The following is a 25,502-nucleotide window of genomic DNA, read 5'->3' on the forward strand; positions in this document are numbered from 1 at the left end:
TGCTTCTGATGACCACGTGACGTTGCTATGGTAGGATAGGTACATTTTCTAGTGCTTCTAGTTTTAAGTAGGAGAAAGTAAGTTTCACTGTTTTACTTAAGATAATACTGCACAGTCTGATGCATCTCTTTTCTCTGGTATTTTGTCTACATTTCTCTTTCTACAGTTCTGCTCAGTGCTGTTGGCGGTTTTCTCACTGTTAGTATCCTAGTAAAATTACAGCTGTTGCTTTTAAAAAAGAGAAAGCAAAGTGATCAGTGAACCAGTACAATGAAGAAAGTTCAAGCAGCATCTGAGTTCTAACATATAATCTCAAACATATGTCGAGAATCTCAAGCCCTGGAGCCCTATTTAATTTTTCATCCAAATATATGTTGGCTGCTGAGGCCAAGATTTTCCAACATAATTTTTGGTGAAAAATTATTTTCTGACTAAAGAAACCATTTCATTTCAAAGGTTCTGCAACAGTTTTGACTTTTATTAAAAAAAAAAAAGTAACAGTACCCTAAATGTTTGGGTAAAACACTAAGATATTGAGATATTTACGTTTGAAATTGCTACCAGAGTAGCTGTAGCTGGGGTGTCTTGTTCTCTTTAGTGCTTCCTTGCTAATTTCTACCATGTGCTGCCATGCCACATTCACTCCAATGGAAGATGGAAATCCAATCAGAGACTCTGGTTTGAGGGTAGAATGGTAATGAGATGAAGCAGTCATGTTCTGGCTCTAAGGCAACATTTCCAAAATGCAGTGTATGCTCAAGTCTAACGTGTTGCTTTTCTCCATCATGAGGCCCTTCTGTTGTAATAACTTTCCATGTTGTTCCTTTCACTGTATCTGCTTTTTCTCAGACTGTAGTGGCTTGCATTTTTCTAAATGAATGCAGATTTTTTTGAATTTGTGTTTCTTAGTAGGAATTAACTTTATTTAGCATTTGGGTTTCAGTGCTGTTTTCTGTCATTGTGACATCCTCTAGAGTTGGGAGCTTGCCCAATGGGTAAGCTTAAGGTAGGTTAAATCAACCTACCCTGACATTGCTGCAGAGTCTCTATGGACTCCTATGAACTGTTAAGTGTGAGGTTTTTTTTGACAGGATCTGTTTTGAGAAGTACTCTGACAGTCACAACACCGGCAGAGGACCCAGCCATGTTCTACATTCTTGCTGGATCTTGGCTGTCCTCAAGTCTCTGGGTTCAGGTTGGCATCAGTGTGAAAAATGCCATGGGATCTCTCTATAAGGACACGAGGAACCATTTCAAACACAGGGGCTGCAAGAGGGATAACCTTTACCAGGTGACAGAGGGCCTTTAGCCATCCCAGCATTAATCTCTGCAACAGTCTCGGCATAGTTTGCTTCTCCAAGTGAGGGCTTGTTCCCACAGCAGTGAAATCACTACCTTCTAGGCACCATGTAACTTAGGTGTGTCACTCTCCAAACCTTTCCACTCAACCCCTTTAATCAAGAAATCCCTGCCCTTCCACTTGACCTTCTTCTTCGTATCCTTTTTGCTGACTGGCAGGCACAGCAGACTCCTCCATCTGCTCAGTCCTTTCCAGACTGAACTCTTTCTAGATTGTCAGCAAAGTGTGCTTTTGTGGAAAAACTCTCTGTCTCCTGGGCGCTTTAATTCTGAGCTATGATAAAGATGAGACTAAGTCAGCACTGGAAGATGGCCCTGCGTTTCTCTCCCCCTGCACACCCAAGGGAAAAAAGCAAAAGCGAATGGGAAACACCCATCCCTTGAAGAGGTGCGTGGGAAGCGGAAGGGAGGGTTGTGTACAAGCTGCCCACACATGCAATATGCCTGTGCCCATATCCTGCTTCACTCTGCTTTTCCTGCCCGTCTTGTCCCCAGACATATGCTGTGCTTGCCAAACTTAGAGGTGAGCAGGAACCAACCCGCGGAATTACTTGCACAGCAAACCCAAAGGTTGCCTGCAGGACGCTGTCCAACATGACCTGCTTACAACCTTTGCCACTGATCCACCGTATCCATCTCGCGTCATCCCCAAAGCTGCTTTCTTTCTGCTGAGAGGCTATGAGGCTGTGCCACAGCAAACTGAAGTTCCTCTTACCTGAGGCCATGGCCCAAACTTCTTTGTAGGGAATCCAGGACCAAATGAGCTAGACGGCAGATGTTGCAGATATGGGGGTGGTACCACTGCACATAGGCAGTTTTTTCTATGAAGTCTGATCCCCTTAAAGGGCCTGTAGGTACCAGACGCCTTGCTGAGCAGGTGTGCTGTGCTGCTAGGTTTGTGCTTGTAATGAGAAAACTGCTGGCATAGCCCCAAGGCAGAAGAGAGAGATATCCCCACCCTTTTCCCTTCCCGTTGCCTTTTTCTCTCGCAGTACGCATCCAGGCATTTCTGCACTCACCTGCGAACACGCGATGCTGTTAGGCTGCAACCTAGACCCATGTATTACAACCAAGGCCAGGCGATAAACTTCAGTGTCTCTTAGCTGAGGTGTTGCACGTCATCTTTACTACCAAAGGGTTTGCACTGGAAGGAAATTAACTTGTAGCAGCAACAAGGATTAATCTACATTGGATGGGGTTTTTTTTGTCCATGACTATATGGCTCCCTAAATCCTTCTCTCATTTTTATTTCACTCTGACTAGTATTTCCTCAGAGTTTCCCTCTCTTAGTGTTTTTCTCTGTTTCTTTCATTTTTTCATTTTATTCTTTCCCAAGAAAGTATTTTTGCTGAACAGGTGGAGCTCAAGGTCTTGAGCAAAAGCAACGACTTCAAGCAAACAACTTTGCTCCAGATTAGAAGTTTACAGTCTAAGCCCACATTTGCCAATGCTGAACTTCCCAAGAGCCTCGCAGGCCTCTGAGCTGCACATTCTTAGGTTCTGTAGAGAAGGGGGAAAGTGAGAATTCATTTACTTTCCTATTAAACATACCGTGGACTTCTTCAGTTCCCCACCCTCTTTTTCCCTTCAGCAGCTCTCTTGCACGGTCTCATTACTGGACCTGACAGCTCCATCGAAGGAGGATGATGATATTGTGGGGCATGATAAGTGCAAAGTTCTTTGGCATGGAAAATCAGGCTCTAACATTACGTTTGTCTCTTTACTTGATGAATCGGATACACTTGTTGCTGGATGAGTGCTTTGTTCTGAAGGATCTAGCTGGCTCCTGGCCTGCATTTATATCACTCATGTGGTGACTAACTAGGCATTTTTAATGCTTAATAAAAATGTTTGATTATTATACGGGCTGTATAAGATTTATGACACTCATACCTTTTCTGATGTCGCTGAACTACTTCAGTTTTGCATATGAGGTGTTGTCATATTTTAACACCTTTCATTGCTTTGGTTTAATAATTTGATAGTTTCAAGCGTTTTTCAGATATTTCCTATTTGGTGATATCACAGAGTGATTTCCTCGTTATTTGAGAGGACAATTTTCTCCTTTAAGGTCTGCAAAGAGATCCTGGTAGAGGACTTCTGGCAAACTGTCTGTGTTCCTGTGCTGTCTCATTTGGAAAGTGTCTATGTTTCGTAGCTTTCAGTAGAGAAAATTTCTATCAAATTTCTTTCACTTTTCACAAGTAGCACTGGTAATTCAAAGGTTTGCTGCTAGTATTTTCCAGACTAATCTGCACCAGGCAAGCTAATGCCATGATAAGTAGCTTGATTCTTCAAGGTACTACCAGCTGCATTGGTATGAAACAGTGAATCCTCACAGTGCCCAGTGAGTCTTCAGTACAATGTTGTAAAGGTTGGCTAACTAGCCAGGTTAGCTGGGTTGTCCTAGTTCTGTAATCAGCTTGGCCAGCATTAATTCTGCAGTCTCTGCATCATGCTCAGTTGTTGTGTGGTATAAGCATGCCCTCTAGCACCTTATTTTCCTTCTCTTTTTTTGTTTTTTTCCTTTGTCAATTTTATTGACAGAAACAGATGCAATGTTTCATGCATTCAGGAAAAATAACTTTGTAATTTTTAAGCCAGGCCACTTACCAAGCCAGAACTATAAAGGAAAATAATTCGTAAGTGGAAGCTGGTTGCAGTCTTAGCTCAAAGGTGCTGCCATCTGTCAGAATGAAATAGTTGTGTTTATGTAGAACCCTACACCCAAGGACCTCAATGTTAAGACTATTAAACCACATAACATCCCAGTGAGGGACCTAATAATAGCACATCTGTTATGCAGATGGAGGAGATAAAACTGAGTTAAATGACTTGCCCAAGAAATCATTATCTGTTACTTGCAAGAACAAGAATTTACTCCATCTTTCAGAAGCTGTTTTAATTCTGAGATGATTCTACTTCCTCATCCACTACTATTTCGCTCATGGCTTATCTTAGCATGTTTTATAGAAACGGCCAGATAACTGTAATGTGCCTGAATTATGTGGAGTGTTTTCCAATACAAAAAACACATCTGACATATTAAGCGTATTCGTTTTTCTGTCTGGATCCTCCATTTCATAGGTTGGTCTAAATGATAAGGCATTATGAATCCTTATATTATATTTTTCATTTGAAGATTTGTAGAGAGCAATTTTTTTCTTTTCCCACAAGCTCACCAGATTATAATTTTATCCACTACACAAGCTAACTTCATACCTCATTTTTGCCATTGATATAGCTATTTTCTACAATGTGAATGAAGTACCTGGCGTGATAAATATTGAAGTGTATCTGCAGTTTCATTTTCACATACAATTGACACTTTTCAAAGAATAAAACCATTGCTGCAGTATTTACTAAGTGTCCCTATTTTAATTCTGATCTTGAATAGTATTTCAATACAGCAAGCAATTCAACATCATTTGTCTTCATTTATGACCATGTTATATTATTTCAACATAATCATGCAGTAGCAGTGAGTTATGTTTATGGCATACCATTCATATTGGAAAATGTGCATATAGATTTGCAATAATTCTAATATTGCATTTCACTATCTTTTCAATGACAGGAAAACGCAGTATTCTACTACACTGAGTTACAAATGCTATGCAATATAATCGTGCTGAAATACCTGTTTGCATTTTAGATTTGCAGTGTTAATAATCCTTCAGTATTACAAAATATTAAAATTAATATCAAGTCTGTGTATTCCTAAATGCTGTATATTTCCACTTTTTTACTTTGCCTATTAATTGACTTTGTCACATTAACTTGTTATATTGAAAACATGCAAGCACAGCAATTTACATCAGTGTTTGAATTTTCCTAACAGTTTAACGTACTCTTACTTTTGCTACTAATGTAGAGGTATTTCTGCATCTTGTCTTTGCAAATAGGCTGTCTTAATTCATATTCACACTGCTGGACAGTTTACTTGCAATATTTTGTACCTGTCTTTCTGGAGAAAGGGGGATCAATTATGTTGGTTAGAAAGCCTGAAGTTGGGAAAGAGGTCCTTCTGTCTGCCAAGGTTATCAAACTATCAGAAGATTATGCAATGGCCCAAGTCCCGTGCAATTACTACACAATATCTCCTGCACTTTGGTGTCTGTTACCCTATGTTTCAAGGGGCCTGATTCTTTCCCATAGCTTTGTTTTGCACCACCGAAGAAGAAAAATCAGTGGAGTCACTTCTGAATAGTACTGGTGGAAAAAAGAATTTAAAAGATCAGGACAAAAATACCACGTGCACAGCCTCTAGGTAACTCAATTAGCTCAATTAATGATGAATGGTAACTCTTCAATAGAAATGCTGTCAATTCTGATAGAATTTTTGACATCCTCTTTTACCTATCCTTGATCAAATCTAGACATGTTTCTTAGGAGAGCAAATCACTTCTTTAATGCAGGATAACTATCACTCATTGTCATAAATGTGAAAAGTTAAATGACTATTTTCCTGGTATTAACTATTAGTTCTATAACCTACATTTCAAGAGAGAGGGAGAGATAATTGCAGTTACAGGGATTTTAGCACATTGTTGGACATGAGCAGAAAATACTGTGATACCTAGGTTTATTTTTGCTGCCTTTATGCTAAAGACAAATTTTAAAATAATAGCTATTATTTTTGTACATCCTACAGTTATGTTGCGGCATGACTGATCCAGATCAAATTAATTTCAGAGATTCCTGCATAGGATTTGCTGAAGCAAAAAATTAACCAAAAATAAATGGAAAAATAGCAGGCAAGGAGGATAATTGCCAATGGCAAAGAAATATGTAACTCCCTGCAAGTCCTGGCTTGACATCCTCTTTGCTACCAGTTAAAAAGACCTCACTTAACTTTGTAACATTTGGAGGACCTTCAGCATCCGCAGAGCAAACATGGCAGAAAAGGCAAAAAAATAAAGGCCATTTCCTAGATGGAGTTGGACTTTCAACCCCTCTGTCCACATCCTAGTGGGGAAACTTATTTTTCTGCTTCCTGTACTGCACAGTTCAGCCTTGTGAAAAACAGAAAAGGAGGTTTCCTTTTTTAACATTATAATGTGGCATCTCTTCTCTAAATGCCCTTAAAGGCAGAGTAATAAAGGGAGATTGTGCCAAACGTACACCAGGAATATTAGGGGTTTTTCCAAGGTTTGAAAAACTGAAAACTATAAATATGCTAAAAACTGTAGAAGTGTTTTAAGTTACGTTTGTGGTAACCTCTTCTGATTATTAATCATGAGATATTACAAATGACTAATGAGTAATATCACATATGATTTCAGTTAATTGTATCTGACATGTTAATTTTGGTCTGGGAGAGGGGAAGAAATTCATTCAGATTGCTAGCCAAAATCTGACATTTGGGCTCTGAAGAAGTTGGTGTTGAAGCATTTGGGTCAGGTAAATCCCATGGGTTGTCTCCTGGGAGGACTTATGCTTAAAATGAAACACCTGCTTGGATATTTATAGGCCTGAGGCATTGCCTTAACATTTTCTGTAACAGCATCTACTCTGTTGGCAGATGTTCTCAAAAACCCTCGGAAGAGAAAACAGAGGAATTATGCTCCTTTGGGCTGTTAAAGGTAATTAATTTCATTGATGATCTTAATATTCCTGATACTAATGCCTATTCTTCCATTTAGCTTCATACACTAATCCAGTAATGCCTTGATTACAGCCATCAGTAAAAGTTTTAATAGTTTTCAGTTGATGCTATTTATTTAATAAAGTCCTATTAAGGTGTCTGTCTCCATGTTTGTTATTAAGATTTGCTTAGGATTTTTAGTGGGGTAAGAACCAGCCTTTGAATGAGTCTGCAGTATTCACTGTAACGCCAAGTACCTGAGATTTCAGAGAAAGGGAGTCAGTGGATATGTGTCCTTGCTCTGAACTGCAGGGTGGGAGAAGAAATGAAAAACCTTTAGAAGGAAAACAACTCACCATAAAAGCCATTAATTCCTTGTAAATCAAAGGTAGGCTATGGGAGCTTTAGCTAACTCTGAGGCCTCTGGTTCCTCTCCTGCTATCTGCCTGTGGAAATTTTTTTACAAGGAAACCTCACAGGGAAAATTTCAGCATAAAAGGAGTATGTAGGAAAACTAATGCAACCTCAGAGACTAGTATGATTTCTGCGGGTTCCTTGTTGCTACCTGTGGAGATTTCTATTACAGTCTTTCTTCACGGTCTTTGAATCCCTGAGAGGTCCCACCTGATGTGGACATAGTCACAAAGCTGTGAAGGCAACTGATGCTCTCTGAAAGAAGACGACCTGTGTGCAAAAGGAGAATCTCCATGAACGTTTGAGGGAGATGTTTGCATTCTTGCCATAGAAAACAAGTGGAATCTAGAGATAAGTTTTCTGGTCACTCACAGAGGTGCTTATGCATCATTGTATGTCCAAATTGTGGTCAGCATATCTAACGAAAAAACTTCTATTTCTGTAGTTTAAATGCACAGACCTAGACTTGCGGGCTCAAAGGACAATGTCAGTTCCTAAGGGTTCCACATTATTTTGCAGTTTAGTTTGGCACTACAGAAGAGAGTTGGAAAGAAAAAGGAAGACCTAAAGTAAATTTAAGTTAGGCAGACACTAGGACATTAAAAACACACAGAATTGATTAATGTCAACTTCTCGCTGCAGTTTGGGCAAAATATTTTTTTAATATTGAAGTTCTACTTAAAGTCCTGCTTTAGAAAGCCTCCCTGATGTGCTGAAAGGTTCCCAGAAGCACTAAGCAATAACTAGTGCAGTCAAGACACAACATCACTGCAGGGTGAGCAAAAGAAACAAGCAATGGATGCAAAGCCTCAGGGTGAGAAATGTATTTTCAGACATTTTCTGACTTTCTATAACCTGCCCCTTGTCAAGTCAAGGGCAATGTATTTCCAACCTAGTTTAGAAGGATTACATATGCTGTTTGCTAACTGCAGTATAGTATTTTACTCTTCTTATTTTATCAGTGTTTTGATTATGCCAAATATTTTCAGGCTGGCTGAATGAAAGGGAAAAAGAAGAGATGTTGCTGTTTCTTTCCCAAAAGCCCAATGGTCTACTAAGGTGTGGGAGCTTCAGGACTTGTTACCTTTTTGCTTGAAAGACTTTGAAACATAATGTGTCCAGGAACTCCAAATCACTCTTGTGCACCCTGTTAAAGTTTCCAAAAGGATGGAGGAGATAGGAGATGGATCAAAGAAGATACCCTTAGTCTGCCCTTTGCAGTTATTTCACTTCTCATAAAATACACCTCTGTATCTGAAGGAAAAGTGCTGAAGAATGACTAGTTTAGATTAATTACTTTAGTATGCTTGGATCAAAATGTTAATCTTCTGGATACAGCTCACTAACAAATCTAGACCAGGAGAGATTATAATCTGATGGCCTACTCTAGAAATACGCATTCAAATGAATCTTTTTTAGATTTCTACTGGGTTGTTATGTAAGCAGGAGGAGGAGACAAGCATTGCAACTCTGAATCTAGGTTTTCTTTTGGGTTTTTTTAAAGTATCTAAGAGATCAACAGTTTTTCTGACCTGAAATTATTCTTCTTCTTTTGTCAAAAACAGCTCAACAGCCAGACTAGACTTAGAGTCTTATGCTATTGCACTTCATGTTTTATGATCTCAAAGTACTTTTTTACAAACACATAAATATATTCTTGGAATGCTTTTGGATTCTCAACGAAGCAAAACCAAACAGATATTCTTTAATTTTATATATTTTATATATATTTATATATATATATAAAATCTGCTTCTCTCTCTCTCTCTTTTAATATTAGCTACATATTCAGGATTCCTTTGGACAAAGTGAACCACCCAACTTTCCCATAGATTGGGAAAATGTTATGGACCTAATTTGTGGGCTGGAAAACAAAGATTCATGAAGTTAAACTAGCTGCTGTTGTTAATCCCATGCAACATGATGTGTGACAGAAGAGAACCCAGAAGGTTGGCTCTGTAAGTTTTAAGTAAAGCTCTGGTAGAATACTCTCATGGCTGTAATATAATAGAGCTCTCAACGGTGCAGTGGAAGGTTAGAGATGACAAGCTGAACTAATGAAATGGTCTAACTCATAGGAAAATGAGTAAGCAGAGTGATTTTCAGCTCAGTACTGACTTAATATGTAGGTCATAAGAGGAGGGATGGTGTAGAATATGAGAAGGAACCTGAATTTTGTGGGACAGAAGGGTAGGTTGTTGCTGGCTTATTGGCTGACCTGCAGTTAGGCAAAGAAGTTAGCCCTGGTCTTAGAGAGGCTAACTGCTGGGATTTTTTCCTTTGTGGAAGATATTCTTAATCTACAAATATAATTTGGTGAGAGTAGGCCAAATTTGGGCCTGTCAACTTTGACACATCCCTTAAAAGATTCCAAATGATAGAAATAGTGTGCAAGAGAGTTGTAACAAAGGAGAGGTTTTCAGTTCTTTTAACAGAGCTACATAATCACGCTTTCTTCCAGAAGCATTCAGTGTGAAGATCTGTCAATAGAAATCTCAAACTGTGAATATACAATTGAGCTTTATTATCCCTTTGTTATTTTGTAACTACATAGGTATGACAGACAGAAACTGATTTTTTAAAGAAGTTCACGATTGTCAGTGTGTCACATGCATGAATCCCACTGCTGGAAGTTTTTCAGTAAATCAGCATCTTTGGGTAGGTGTGCCAAACACCATATTTTAACAAAATGTTTTTGCTCACAGTAACACTCAAGCTCTTAATTTAAAGAGAATGAACATCCTAACGTTTTGTTACAGCCTTGCACTGCAGACAGATGGTGCTCTGTCTCTCACAGGGCGGACAAGGAATGACACAGTTATAAGTACCAGATAAAAGGTGCTGATGGGATGGAGTCTATAGGGAAACCTTCAGTTAGACTAGTTGCCAAGTCATCCCCAGGAGCCCACATAGGCAAATAAGCACTGTATTGTAAAACAAGAATCACGTGTCAGACATCCCCAGGTCTCCTCAAAAGTTCTTTGACTCTCTCTTAAGGAGTACAGTGAAAGAGTACACAGAGGTCTCCAAACCTTCACACACCAGCAGGACTGTTTGTCTGCCTTTGAGCATTAAGGATTTATAGTGCTACTTTTCTTGGCAGGGCCTGGAAACCTGCCACACACAATGTAGAGAGATATGGAAGCCTTTAGTGAACTTCATAGTTGTCTTTCATGGCAGATGGAGAGAAGGGAGCAAAACTCCGCTTGAGGCAGCCTTTTTTTTAAAGGGTTAACTTTAAAACCTGAGCTGGCGGAGCAGCAAAGCAGAGAGGGGGACCGTGATCAGCTCCCTAAACAACCAGACCCCACTGAGTGACAGCTTGTTTGTGTATTGAGTAATGTGCAGGATCTGGTTCAAAATCTCACAATGGAATCGCTGCTCTGTGACAGTGACCATAATGTACTTCAATTCAGTACCCCCACAGGAGCAACAAAGGCCAAAAAATCCACCATAAGTGTGCTTAACTTCAAAAAGAGCAACTCTGTGAAAACAGGGAAGCTCACTAAAAAGAAGCTAAATGGGCCACTGAAAGAATTAAATCCTTCCAGGAAGAAAAAAAAACCCACTGAGCTTAAGGGCACAGCAACAGAGCATGCCCCATCCTTTGGGAAATACTTCAGAAAGGGTGAAAGGAAAATGGCATGGCTGAAGAAAAGGAAGAAGAAAGAAATAGGAAGAATCATTCAGAAAACTGAAGTTGTGTCAAACAAAGCAAACAAGGACTGTAAACTAAAGACTAAATATAAATTTAATAATGACTCTAATCAGTCTAGCCAAAAGATTTTAAGGAGTAACTGGTTTCAGGGATCAAAATTTCCACTAAACCTGTTCTTGATCACTTCAGCAGAAACATCTGATGACATACAAGATTGCTTCTCAGATGATAAAATGCTCCCCAGGGAAGCTAACTAATTTTTTGTACTGATTTTTTCTGTGAGTAAAACTGAGGCTGTCCCCACACAGACACCATTTTTGGTGGAGAGAGAGCGAGAACATCACCGAAGGTCTGCCTAAAATTGAAGAAAGTGAGGAAAGAATAACAGTACCAAAAGATGGAATGAATTAGCACTACCAAAGGACAGAATGAATGGTAAGATGCAGTAATAAGCAGTCCACTCAAAAGCTCTGAAGGCTGAAACAGCTGCACCTGTCTGTCAGATCTCCTGGGGTTCTTCGAACAGCAAGCTTGAGAGTGGTCTGATGGTAGTCTGCTTGGGTTTCCAACAGGCTTTTGTCAAAATCTCACACTAAGGGCTTATACAGAAATTAAACAGCCATAACATAGAAAGGAGTTGCCACATGGCTTAATAACTGGACAAGAAAGTGACACACAGAGGATAAGAGTAACTGGCTGGTTCTTGCAATGGAGGACAGGTCACCAGGGGAGTTCCACAGGGAGACTTGTGCTGTTTAAAAATATATGTAGGATACCTGGAAATAGGAGTGAACAATGAAGTGACAAGGTTTGGTGGTGGTAAGAAGTTCTTCCAGGTAGTAATGATGAGGACCAGCTGTGAAGAATTGCTGAAGTGATTGGGTAATAAAATTACCCAGATGAAATTCGGGGTAGGTAAACGAAAAGTACATGTACATTGGGAAAAACAAACCTATTTCATGTAGAAGATGATGATGGCTCTGAATTAACAATTATCACTGAAGAGCAAGACCTGGGGGTTATGATAAATAGTTCCATGAACACATCAGCTCAGTGCTTGGCAGCAGTCAGAAAAAAAAAAAAAAAGCAAATCAATTGCTAGGAATTATTTGGAAAAAACAGAGAATAAACAGAAAACATTGTTATTCTGCTATATAAAACTATAGTTTACCTGGATGTTAAAAATGACGTGCAGTTCTAGTCATGTCATTGCAAAAACGACGGTTTAGAACTGGAAAAGGTGCAGAGAAGGCCAACAAGGACGACAAAAGCAGTGAACAGCTTCTCTATAGAGGCTGGGACCTGATAGCCTTGAAAAGAGGCAATCTGAGAAGATATATTAGAGGTCTACAAAATCACAACGGCTAGCAAGAAGGTGGATGCCGACTGACTATTTGCTGTCTCTTACAGTGCAAAAACATGTGAATGGAATGGGAGATAGAGGTTTGAAACAAGAAGAGGGAGTTCATGCTGTAGATAAAGGGCCTTTGCAACTCCTTTCCAAAGGCTGTAATGAACAGAAGTTTTCATGCGTTCGAGGGGACACCAATGCTTACATCTGGAATGCTGCTACATTATGTGTACAGACAAAACACAACCAACTCAGAATATCTTCTGAGCTGAAAATATTTGGAGACTATTAGAGTATTTGGAGGGGAATACTATATGTGCTTGTGTTGTTTTTATTCTCCTCAGGTGGCTGCTGCTGACAACATCCTAGTCTGGATGAATCCTTGCTCTGAACCGGTATGGCTGGTGATATGTATATGTGTCATCACAGGTAATTACACATGCTAATTTTTCACACCTAGACAGTTGTGACTTGTATTGCTGAATTAAATCATGGTTTCTGAAGAAGATCATGTATCGAAAGTAAGATTATAGTCTTAATAATAAAGTAATACTATGAGTTCTATAATCATCAACTATTACTGACTGTTTTCCTATAAGCTGACTCCTAATTATGAGACTCAGTGTTGGTTGTGAGAGTCAGGGCAGAGTGGTGTGCTGACTGCAGGGACAGTGTTTCAGTGGGCAGGTTCAGTTGATGCTTCAACCATTCATTCATACTCTTGCACAAGAAGTTCAAGGTCAGGTTCACTTCTTTTCACCTACTAATGACAGCTGAAATTAAGAGACCTAATTAGCCTAAAAGTGCAGGAGTCCTTTTACCTTCAATAGCAGTGCCTTGTGCCTGGCTACTGTTTTGCACTGTTAAGACACCTTTTATTCTTATATTTGAACTGGTCACTCTGAAATATGTTTAGCATGGTTTCTTTGCCTTACATCTAGTTCTTTCCTAAGCAATAATTTTACCTATGTAGCTTTAATATATTTTCATACCTATAAATATATAGATTTTAAAAAATTGTGTTTCTGCATTTACCTGGAACCATCTTTTCAGCATTTGACGTATTGTCTATATTGTATCTGAACTTGTCAAAAATTTTTTTGCTAATAGATAGTATTGAGAAACACATATCAAACAGTTTCTTATGCTACTTGGTTTCACTGTAGAGAATCAAAGTTAAGATATACTGCATATATTAGTATATTTTACATTTAGGTTGATTAGAAATGTTCTACGACATGATTTTGTTTGAAAATACTGTCTGATCAAAAGTGTAATTTCTGCAAAAGTGTATGAGTTTTATAAACTTCTGTTTAGCTTTAAGACATGCTGGTTTTAACTTTCTGATTTACAGGTGTGTTTTTTTCTTTCATGTAGAAATGTTCTGCAAATGAGGGATCCTGTGATTTGACCAGTTCTATCTGAGCTGCAACTGGGGGAAAAAAAAAACAACCTCAGGTAATTTTTCCCAGTTCTCTGGTTTTCAGGTGACTGTTTAAAATGCCATAAAGATGTTAACAATAGAATTGTTATTGAATTGATCCGAGATAAAGGATCAATATACTACTTTTCCTAAGAAGTCTAACAACTCTATTACAGTTCCCCTTTGCCTGGTAAAACAACATTTCAGACTCTGAACTGTCCCAATTTGATTAAATATACAGATTATTAGGCATGCTGGAGAGAAAACAGCTGCAAAGGAGCACACTGCCCTGAAGTCAAGCTCATTTGGCAGGTTTCATACTAACTTGATAGTAATTATGATCTCCATTGAGTGAGACAGGGAGTGAATATTTAACACTGTGTGCTTTGGCTGTGAAAACCTTTTCAACTTGTGCTTTCAATTTCTGGGTTTCAGTATTATTAAAATATTTATGTGGGTATATTTTAAAAGAAATAATTATCCTTTTCTCCACACACACTATTTTTTTTAATCTCTTGGAGACATTTCTCTCTGTTTGCTGTCCGCTTCCCAGAGATGGATGCTTTAACCACCATATAGAGCAGAACCATAAATATCCTTTTCCAGCACTGGAGCTGCAGTTACAGTGTAGTGAAATCTATCATCTCACTCATATAAGACGCAATCTGTCTGCATCAGAAAATGACCCAGAACTTTCTACCCACAGTGACTGGATTCAATTAGGTTTTTAATTTGAGAGATTTGATGCATATATTCCAGGTAATACAGGTCTTTCCATGTAGTTCTTGTAAGTATAGATTGCTCTTTCTCTTTACTAAACATTATAGATTCTTGTATGATTTATGTAACACTCGTTTTTTAACATCTCTCTTCTAACTTGGTGGAGAGTTCCCCGAATACACGTGTAGGCTGTATCAATACTCAGAATAACTACCATGCCTGAGCATCTTCTAAATTTTGTAATACCATTTTCCTATGAGAAAGAATTCAGCATTCTCAGGCAGTAAGGATCTCAGCCATGAGATATCTAGAGTGCTGTAATTATCAGGATAGAAGTATTTATAAAATCTGAGGATACAACTCTCCTGTAAGACTGAAAGTTATCTTATAAACTTCAAAAGGGGAAAGGTACCAAGAGAATAAATTTGACCATGTTTCACACACTTTTTGCACTGGATTTGGTCAGGTCTGAAACTTCTGGCAAGCTTGTTGTTGTTGGCTTTAATTATTATTTTTTAAATTGTAATGCATTACATAACAGTCATGATCTTATTCCTAGGTTTCTGTTCTATGAACCTTATAGTCAGAAGTTTGGTATTTACTAGGTGTCTTTAGTAGCTCTAATAGTAGATCTCACATGTATTCTTTTCTGTCTTTCCAAGGCACTCCTCCTTGGAGAGGGGAGTAGTAGGAATGAGAGGGTAAAACCAATTTTTCAGATTATCATGCTTCCAATCCAGTCAAGAGCATGGACGAGATAGATGACTTTACAGCAGTGTAGAGGGCAAAATACAGACATGCTACGATAAGAGTTTTTGGAAAGCTCCAAATTTTGGCACCCGTGACAAGCTGCCACATGATTAAGAAATTATGTTTGTGTTCCAGACTGCTCTAAAACTGAATGTGAATGGTTGCTGCAAATAGTAGCACTCCCAAACGTGTTTATTCTGAGCCTGTCTGCACAGCAAGCTACTGCACCATGTAGTGCAAGCCTTGAAAAAGCTGACTCAAGTACCAGAAACAACCTAAATGTGGCAGATCCATGATCCCTGCACACTTAACACTTATCTTGGAAAGCTGGGTAAACATGTCTGCAGAGTTCTGGTTCCCACATAACTACGTTGCTTCCCTATTGAAGGAGCTCACATAAAGCTTACATGGTGTCTCTCCATTCTGCTACAATCTGTGAAGGAGACATCTAGTAGATGAAGCCTGACATAACACAGGACATAATTTGGGCTCTGAATTAAAGCCATCAGCTTCTCTCTTTTCCTTCCTCCCTTCCTCCCTTCCTCCCTTCCTCCCTTCCTCCCTTCCTCCCTTCCTCCCTTCCTCCCTTCCTCCCTTCCTCCCTTCCTCCCTTCCTCCCTTCCTCCCTTCCTCCCTTCCTCCCTTCCTCCCTTCCTCCCTTCCTCCCTTCCTCCCTTCCTCTGTCTCCAACAAACTGAAGCACACCCCCTGAGATGTCATTCTCCCTCACTTTTGTAATGCTGCAGATAAGTGCTGTGCTTTCACTCATTGCAAGCACATGGACAAGTTACTCTGTGCTCACTTGCAGAGCAGACTGCAAGACGAAGATGCTGAGGAGTCCAAGTGACTCCCACTGAAGATGATAGCTCTATGTTCCCTTCCTGAGCCCTTTGCAAGACCACATTCAACTGTTGCCATGACAGTTACCTTTTCAAATATGAACGGTCCTCCCATTTCATTCTGCTGCCTCGTACCTACAGGATCTTTCTAGAAAAAGCATTCTCGTCACAATTCCTGTACTGCCTGTTTCATGCTGTGGGCAGAAAGTGAGGAGGACAGAGGAAAAAAATAAGTGGAAGCAAAACACATCTAACATTTCTGAACATATTTAAAAAAAAAAAAAAAAGTAAAAATACCATAAAATTTGGCAACTCAGTGGACCTGGCATTAGTGTTTGGTGTTTTTTTTTTCACCAAATTAATTTGCTTTTTGTTTAGCCTTCCTATCTGGGTTAACTTTTAACAAATTCAGATGCACCTTTTATATGAGTGAGAACATTTTTAGTACTGTGGATCAAGCTGACAACAAGTAAGCAGCACTGTGAGACCATCAGCAGGTGCGTGGGAGACAGCAGTAATTTGGGAAGCCTGAAAGAGTGCATGTGAGGTTGGCAAAGGGGAATCAATGTTATAAAAAGAGTAGTAAAAATCTTTCTGGTTGTAAGAGGTATTGTTGGGACAACTGTGCTGTTGAGAGCATAATTTGTTTTTCTGTACTTCAACGGTTTCTGATCTTTTGTACGTTATCTCCAGGTTTTAAAGACAACATCCTTTTTTCAGTGCATTTGGAAATATTCATCTTTGGATTGAGGTCAGAATTTTACCCATAGCTCCTGAGAGCTGCTTATTTAACATCTGTTTAGAAGCAAGGAGGAGCGCAGCACAGGATGTTAGGTTTTAGAATCTCATAATACATCTAGATCAAAAGGTCACTTCAAAAAGGAGCATTTTCACAAGAAATACCCCAGTCATGGATAACTTTCAAGTAAAATTTTCCAGTAGTTATATGTGCTAGGCATAAAAATAGATGACATTGAATTGGCTTTTACATGAATATGAAGACGTTAGAGGAAGTACCTCTTGGTACTTTGGAAGCTGCCTGCTTACCAAATGCCTATTAACACGCTTGCTGGATTTAGTCTTCAGTATCAGGGTAACACCGTACCGCAAAAGCTCCAGTGAATGCGTTTGTATTAGAACTTTGTGGTAGAAAGACTTTAATCTGCCAATTCTTAAAAATGAATACAACATTCTTGAAGAAACCATGCCGGAGCTGGCACTCTGGGTGAAATCCTCAAGTCAAAAGGAATATTTCCATTCCTTTTATCAAGGCCAGAATTTGTTGACTGATACCCAATGAGAAAATGGAGAGTTAGAGTAGTGAAGTGATAGGTAATGAAAGGTACCCAAAACGGTCGAGCTGAACAACACATCAGAAACAAAAGAGAAAGTGTCGTAGGCAATGTCAAGTCTGATGTGCTGTTTATAATGCTGGCGTAGTGCTTTGGTATTCAGTGTGTCAGTGTAATCTATATTGGCAGTGAAGTTGGGAAGAATACAGAACAAAAGAGTCAATCTAGAAAAAAAAAAGTTTTAAACAGAAGCTGGGGCTCCAGCTGAATACTGTGAGGCTTTCCTGAAGAGAAAGAGGTGTGTCAGAGATAAATAAATGGGATAACAACAAAGATGAAAGTCATAGAAAGGAGGGAAAGGGGGAAGGGTTCACCGTTCCCAAGGCAAGCACACAACCTCATTATATAAATCCTTTACAACAGGTCATTAGTTGCCCATTAAATATACATACTGTGGGGAGTAAATATTCATGTTTTGGTGACCCAAGAATGCATATCACTCACTGAAACATTTTAGTTTCTAATGAGGGATTGACAGTATCATGTATAAGGAAAAAAATGTGTTTGAAAACGTTTTTCCAGAGAACACTTTCACCACCTCATTGGCTTGGTCCTTTTATGGTTCCATGAAATCATCCTATATTTGCTCAGTAAATGTATGAAAAAAAAAGTTATTAAACACAAAATTCTCATCCATGCTACAGAAGGTACTTTGAGGTGTGATTCTTAACATGAGGAAAGATGTGTTTGTTTGTACCTGCCCTGTTTCATGCCATATTATTTTCTAAGCATTAGGAAGATGAAAAGGATGTCATGATATTGGAACTGTATACTTTACAGATGAATTATTTATTATAGAAACATTTTTTTTTATTCTGTTCCAGGTCTGAATAGGCATAATTTCAAGATAATAAAAAAGATGATAAAACCAAAACCACTGCAGTCATAAGAAGTATTCTGTCCCCTGTTTCAATTGAAGAAGCATACTTACTCAAGTTTCTTCTTTGTAATGAGACTATTTACCTCTTCTCTGTTCAGATGCTACCACCTTATGGTTGCATGCCATGGTGAAGACTAGGAGAGTATTAGGAATCAATGGAAAATACACTGAAGTAGAGTGTACTCCAAGGAAAGCAGAGTAAAACTACATGAATTATATATAAATAGCATAAAATGCCTGAAAAAATAATCTTGTCATTTTGGGGTGAACTCCTTTCTCTCCAGAAAACGAGCTGAAATGAAAAGCTATCACCAAAATCTGCATTACATTTTATACCCTTGTCAGCTGTCTCCAGAGAGAAGACACAATCCAAGAGATCTTGAAGCTAGACTTCTAGAAATGGCATGCTGCCAGTCTGATGGAAAAAATTAAAACACTATCTGATATTGATGCTATAGCTAACAGGATCATTCCCAGACTTTGTAAGTACACACACACACAAAGGAGAAAATTGAAATAAAGGGTTAATATGCTGGATGAATACTTGTTTATGTCTCTATATTGTTACCACCAGGGTGTTGATGAGCACGTATTTATCCATAAGCCACTAATTTACTGCCACTTGGCCCATGGTGTTGGAGAACCTCGTTACTTTCCAGTATCTGATTGGGAGAAGCTGACCAGAATTTTAACAGAATCATTAGAGCACTACAATGAGCTTCATGCTGCAATGAACCGTGTTCTGTCAGAGGATGCCGTACAGCACATGTAAGTTTCCCTACTTTTGGTGGGTGTATTATGTGCTCTAGCAAAGGTAATCATTGAAGTGCAAATTTGTTTAAAGGTGACCTGCAAAAGTATTAAAAATAACCTCACAGCTTTAGAGATATATGCTGAGTGCCCCAAATGACCAGGCTAAGCCAGGCATTTAGCACAGTTTTAATATGAAATGTAACCATGTTTACTTCTAATGCTTCCAAGAAATTGTGCTCGCTATGAACTGTTGGCTTCTTCTCAGTGTGACCCACGGGCCTGCTGCTGGTCATGTCAAATCCACTATAGAGCCCTGAGGCTGGCTGTGGTTTGACCCATCGGGTTTTTTAAAACTACTTATGACAATGTTACAGTGGTTTCAAACATTTTACATTTTATGTGGATAGGAAATGAAGGATATTTAAAAAAAAAAATAAATCTCTGCATGTTAGAAACCTACACAGAGCTTTAGGAAAGAGATTTATTTAATGCTGTTAAGCTAGCCCCATATTTTGTATAGGGGTCGTGTGATGGATGAGCTATCATCTGTTTAATATATTCCAAGGGGTCACCTCATACAGGAGCAGTTACTCCTATGCAGTTAAACTTTGGAGGGTTTTGAAAAGAAAATTAAAAGGGTAGATGTGGAGAGAGAATGGGATTTTCATGTAAATTTGCTAAATCTTCTTTTAGGGGAGTTTCTGAGGTATACCTTCCATGTTTCTAAATCTGACAAGTGCTTGATAAAGTGTTTTTACTTCCCATTCCTATACTGGCTTTATTTTTGTGCCAGGGTGCCAACTTCAGCACCAATTCAATTCAGTTCCAATTATTTTAATTATTTACTAAGTTATTTTTCCGACAAAATTTGCTAGGCAGTCACCATGTTATTTAATTAAGGATTGCTCATATAAGCAAGTATTTCCATATTCATTTGTCAGAACAAAATACTCACTGCTGTTGCTGGGTGTTCACTTATCACATAACACATAGTTTGATCTGTAAAACGGCCTTGGTCAGATTTGTTTTGTATGTATTTTTTTCACCCTCTGTTTCTCGTGCAAATTTAAATTGATAGCAGCTTTGAACTGCTGGCAAGTCTTAACTCAAAATCTGCACCTCTCCCTTTTCACAGGAAGATAAAATAAGAAAATATTTCTGCTGATATTGGCTCCTTCATTTCAGCTCCTCAAGCCTAAACTGACTCTAGTATAAATTTAAATAACATCTCTTATTACAAAATCCTTGGTGCATCCAAAAATTACCTGTTTATAGCACTCTCAGGAAAGTCATTAGATTTATCTCAGTACTAAAGTGAAAACGGTAAAGAATTCCCAAGAAATATGTACAGGCTTCTTCCACTGGGACCCAGAGCAGAAAGCAAATTAGCTCTTTATCTTGTTTGGATTTTTGTTAATCAAGAAAAATGCACTTAATTACTCTGACAGGAAGCAGTGCATGTAGAAACTGAACTGAGCCTGGGGCCAGATGTCATGCAGTCTGAGATAGCATAGGTTTGTTGTGCTGCTTCTCTGTAAATAGAAGAGAACCTCCTCAATTACAGTAGCTAGGAGAACTCGTTATTTTATCCAAATAGGAATTTCCGTAAGTCACATACGAAAAACTTCTCCTTGCATGGTTATAAATGTTTATTTTTTATTAGCAACATAGAACAATTTTTTTCACCTCAAAAACTGCAGGAGCAGATAATTGGGCAATAGAACTGTGTCTCTTGTCAAGATTCAGCCAACACTAGTGGTAACCAGAAACTGTTGACATCCTGTATTTCATCTGTATTTGAAAGTAGTCGTAGATCTGTTTATTGGGAATGAAAGCAGAATAGCCCTGTTGCTTATCAGCAGAGAAAGCCAGAAACTGAGTAGGTTAGCCTGTAGGCAGAATGCTTCTGACAAGTATCTTATCTTAGTGTTTAGGTAGAGAGTGGAGCTTTGCGATTCTGCTTACAGTTCCACAGTTCTGATATTTCACCTATTCTCTGTGGATAAATTACAAGAATCATTTTTCCTTCAGAGCATTTTTGCTACGGATTACTAGTGAGGAAAAAAAAACCACAAAAATTACTTCTATGAGTAGGAAAATTCATGGTTTTCTATGGATTTATGTCCGAAGGCTGCACTCCCATCTGAATTCCAGGATACATGTCGTAATTTCACACTGTAGCCTCTCCTCTGTCAGGACATTATAAGGTCTTTTATTTTTCTAAAAATTATTATTATTTAAAAAAACGCCAAACATACATGGGCATGGGGGGTTTGGGGTTTTTTTGAAACCTGGATGAGCTTAACGTCTCTGTGACCTTTCAACCTTCCAATTTTTATTGCAACTGGATAGTGAAAATTACCAACTTTGAATCAACAAGACAAGCATGAAGTACGATTGAATGAGAATGGGAGTGAAGCAAATTAGTTTCCCTAAGGAAACTACATTTAGAAAAGTTGAATTAACACAAAATGTAGAGAAAGACTTAAGTCAAAACTTCCATCTAATTACCATTGGCTGCTCTTGGAAAGAGAGCAATTCAGATCAATAGTTTGCAGCTTAGATCAGTCTATGAAGATTTTACTACTATTGTCTACCCGGCCCATCACTTTTGATAGTCCAAATATTTTTGGGAATGCCTGCTATCAAGCAAAAATAAATACTCTAATTTAATTTTGGGTTTATATTTATCCTGTCAGCTGCATTTTGGAGACACCTTATGGTAATACTAGCTTAACTGGAGTTGGAAGGAGTGTCAAGCAAAGACTATGCTGTTCAGCAGTCCCGTACAGGTCACTGGAAGTTCATCAAGTCGCCAGACTTAAGGAGGTGCTCAAGGTATGAATTTTGGTTTGCTGTGGCATTTTGTTCTTATGTTGCAACAGTTCATATAGCAGTGTTGACTGCCAAATGCCAGCAATGGGAGTATGTTTACTTTTTCACAAGCAATCACTCCAGTCAGGTTGTGAGTAGGCAGTGGGATTAAAGTGCAGCAGCAGATTGTAGAGTTTCTTCTCCCCATCATTGCAGAGACTATAAATTTCGACCCTGGAATACTGTTCTGTGAACTGCCTGGGTTCATATGTAGGCTGTTCTTTTGAGTGCTTTCCATTGATAAACAATGTCAGAAAGCAAATGAAGAAGGCATCTCACCACACGTGTGTGTATTTTCTCATCTGCTCTTCTCTTTTTTTCTTTTTTCTCAGTCTTTATAAGGAATGCAAATTTAACTGTATGTTGTTTGGGCTGCAAAAAGTTGGCCACTTACCAAGTTCAGACCATCAGTGGCAACCTATGACACAAGTTCCCAACACAGAGCAGGGGTCCGTATCAGATGATGTGCAGCCCAGGCAGGAGATGAAGGTTGTGGTGCTGAGAGAAGCAGTGTGAGAGGCAACGGATCTCAGTTCTTGGCTCTATAAAACTCTGCGCAAGCTGGAAACCTCCACCTCTCAGACAGGTGATACGGCACCAGCCAACTGACTAGGTGAAACCTAAATGCCTTAGAAACAATGTCTTGTGGCTCCGACTGAGTTCCTACTATCACAGTTTATCTGTAATTTAGGAAAGAAACATATAATCTTGCCAATTGCCCTTTAAAAGTTGTCAGCTCCTTGTTTACGCCATTTCATGAAATAGATAATATTTCAAGGTTACTTGTGACTAGCTTTTGTTCTGGGATGACAGAGGACATTGCTTCTAATTAATTCAGCATGTTCATTAGAATAAAATTCTTCAAGTCCATGGGATCTGCATTACAGAGAAATTTAACTTCAAGTATGATGTAGTAGCAGGTAGCTAACATTATTTAATCTTTTGGAAATTCATTGAAAATAATGGGAAATTTACCCCATTTTGACTGACAAAATAAAAAAATTACAACTTTCTCAAAATATATGGTCAGTAAAACTACAGTGTATTAATAGATTTCTAAATGATTATTTTTACATGAATAGAAAGCCTCCAAAGATTCATCCTTTACTAGGGATATGCCTATAATTACAGAAAGTGAAATAAGTATTTTACATTTACAGTGCATAATAAAATGTAGTCAATGATGAAAGAATATTATGTAATGGAGTCCAGAATATCAGAAATGAAAGTTGCAGAGAAAAGATCTTCTACTGTTCTTATCAGCAAAATTCTATAATGGAGAAGTTTATTCCTATATGTCTGATGGGTGATAGTCTCTCTCTCTCTCAGCACCATGCTGAAGGCAATACTGATTCTTCTTTCCTCTTTTCACCTTTTTCTTAGTTTCATTTTAAAAACAGGTACATTCATGGTGTTTCTATTGAATCTCTTGCATATGAAATACAACTGCTTTGATATGTAGTAATGAAGCAAATTTTCACTTAAAAAACCTAGACTAATGCCAACCAAAATGTCCTGTGTTGGTTTTGAGGAACTTCTAAAAGCCATAAGCTAAGCTTCCAAGGATTCTGGGCTCTTTACTCTGAAGCTGGTAATCACTCAACTTCTTGGCTTGATATTATTTTGAAATTTTCAAAATATTTTAATTATCTCAAAACTAATTCCTCTGCCCCTTCTTTTGGGAGGTTTGAAAATGTGTAATTTTTGCTAGTAACCAAGATTTTTCTCTTTGAAGAATAGAGTCTCTCATAAAATTGCAACCTTGATTTTCCATCCTGCTTTAAACCTGCTCTAAATACAAGGTAATGCCCTTGTGAGTTTAAACGATAGAGTTCAGGTATGTAAGTTTTCAGACAGTGTGAACATATTGTCAGACCTTTCTCTGTTCAATTTAGGCCTTGAATTTGAGCTTTGACCACAGACAATTTAAAAAATAATAATAAAAAGAAAAGTTAGTGAAAATCTTAACAGTGAAAATGAAAAAAATCTAAAATAGTCTTACAGGAGACCTTTACACATGCTAGACACAGTCTCGTAAAAGGATATGGTAAGATTTTCATATGCACCTACAATGGGCCAGAATAAGACTTGATCTGAGGTGATTGGATGATATGTGCATTTCAATCAAAACATGCATCCTCTTTTTTTTTTTCTGCAGAATTTTGTAATGAATCTCCTCAAAGAAAGAACAGGGACAGGCTCTGTCCTAATAATAATTTATATTTGTCTTCCTGTCTCTGAAATGTTAACTTTGATTCACATGCCTGCAAAGCCGATGATTTATGTGAAGTTTCCAGAAGTGGCTTTAATATGGCAATCTTCATGGCAGGATAGCACTTTGTGTGGAACCCCATGCTTAGAGGACAGAATTGGAAGGTTGTGTTTGAAACTATTAGAGAAAGGCATTAGTCTTCAATAACAACAAAGAAATGACATAGAAAATATAGAATTTTTACTAGTTGCAGTCATTTCCTTATACGCTTTCTGCTTCCAAAATATGGTTTAGTATAAAAGAATATTAACATTATTGATCAGCAAGAACAGCTGAAAATTACATATGAGTGGGCCATATTTGTGTGTCTTGTGTGTATACTACTACATGATATGGATAGCCAGAATTCCTATGATGTCCATATTCTCAAGGAAAAAACTAAATACCATCAATACTGGCAGATATATGTGCAATGTAGTGGGCACCCGTTAAAATCGCACACTTACAAGGTGGCCGTATCCTGGCACCTACGTTTTTCAAAAATATGAACCCACGACTTTACGGATTGACAGCCCTGTATAGCACAGGTACTCTGTCACTATGCTTCGAGCCTGCTCTGATTGCAAGCTCGGGGTTTTAAACTGAAAAATTAAGGTACTTCTCTATTTGATAGTTTCAGCAGGCAGATGTTTTAAGTATTGCATTGTTTTTATCTAGAAACAAAAATACAAATTTGGTTCGTTTACCCTATCATACGAAAAATCATTCAGTCCTGGAGCTGAATCAGAAAAATCTTATTGTATCTATTATTTAATTTGATTTATAAACTCAATAATACCTCTTTTTTTTGCAAATTGTATGCAAATAGTTATATATAATAGATATATCAACTCAAGTTTCACTTTACCTTTATAATCAAGACGATTTTGACGTTACTTCGTTGTCTTTCTATCTCCCCCCTCCCCCAAACAGGACTGTTTCACTGCTTTTCCTTCACGCTGTCTGGTTGGTGTCCGTACATTCTGCAATTCCTGCCTTTTACTAGAAAATTTAATGATCCTAGAGGAAAATATTTGTGATAGAAAGCCGTTCGTTGTTATATAAGGGCAAGCAATACGGGTTTATAGTGTAATCAGGAAGCTGCTCTGCAAACCCACTGCTGGCTCGCGTTTTTGGGTAGCAGCCCTGCCTTTGTGCCAAGGGCTGCCTGTGCCCATTGTTAATTGCGTGCTGCCCCCTAGGGACTCGGCCCGCGCTCCCGGCGCAGCCGCGGGCTGGCCCCGGCCGGCTTGCTCCTAGGGAACTCCTGCTTCTCTCCTCTTCACCGTTT

Source organism: Tauraco erythrolophus, chromosome 8 (genome assembly GCF_009769465.1).
Source record: "Tauraco erythrolophus isolate bTauEry1 chromosome 8, bTauEry1.pri, whole genome shotgun sequence".
Lineage (NCBI taxonomy): Eukaryota > Metazoa > Chordata > Aves > Musophagiformes > Musophagidae > Tauraco > Tauraco erythrolophus.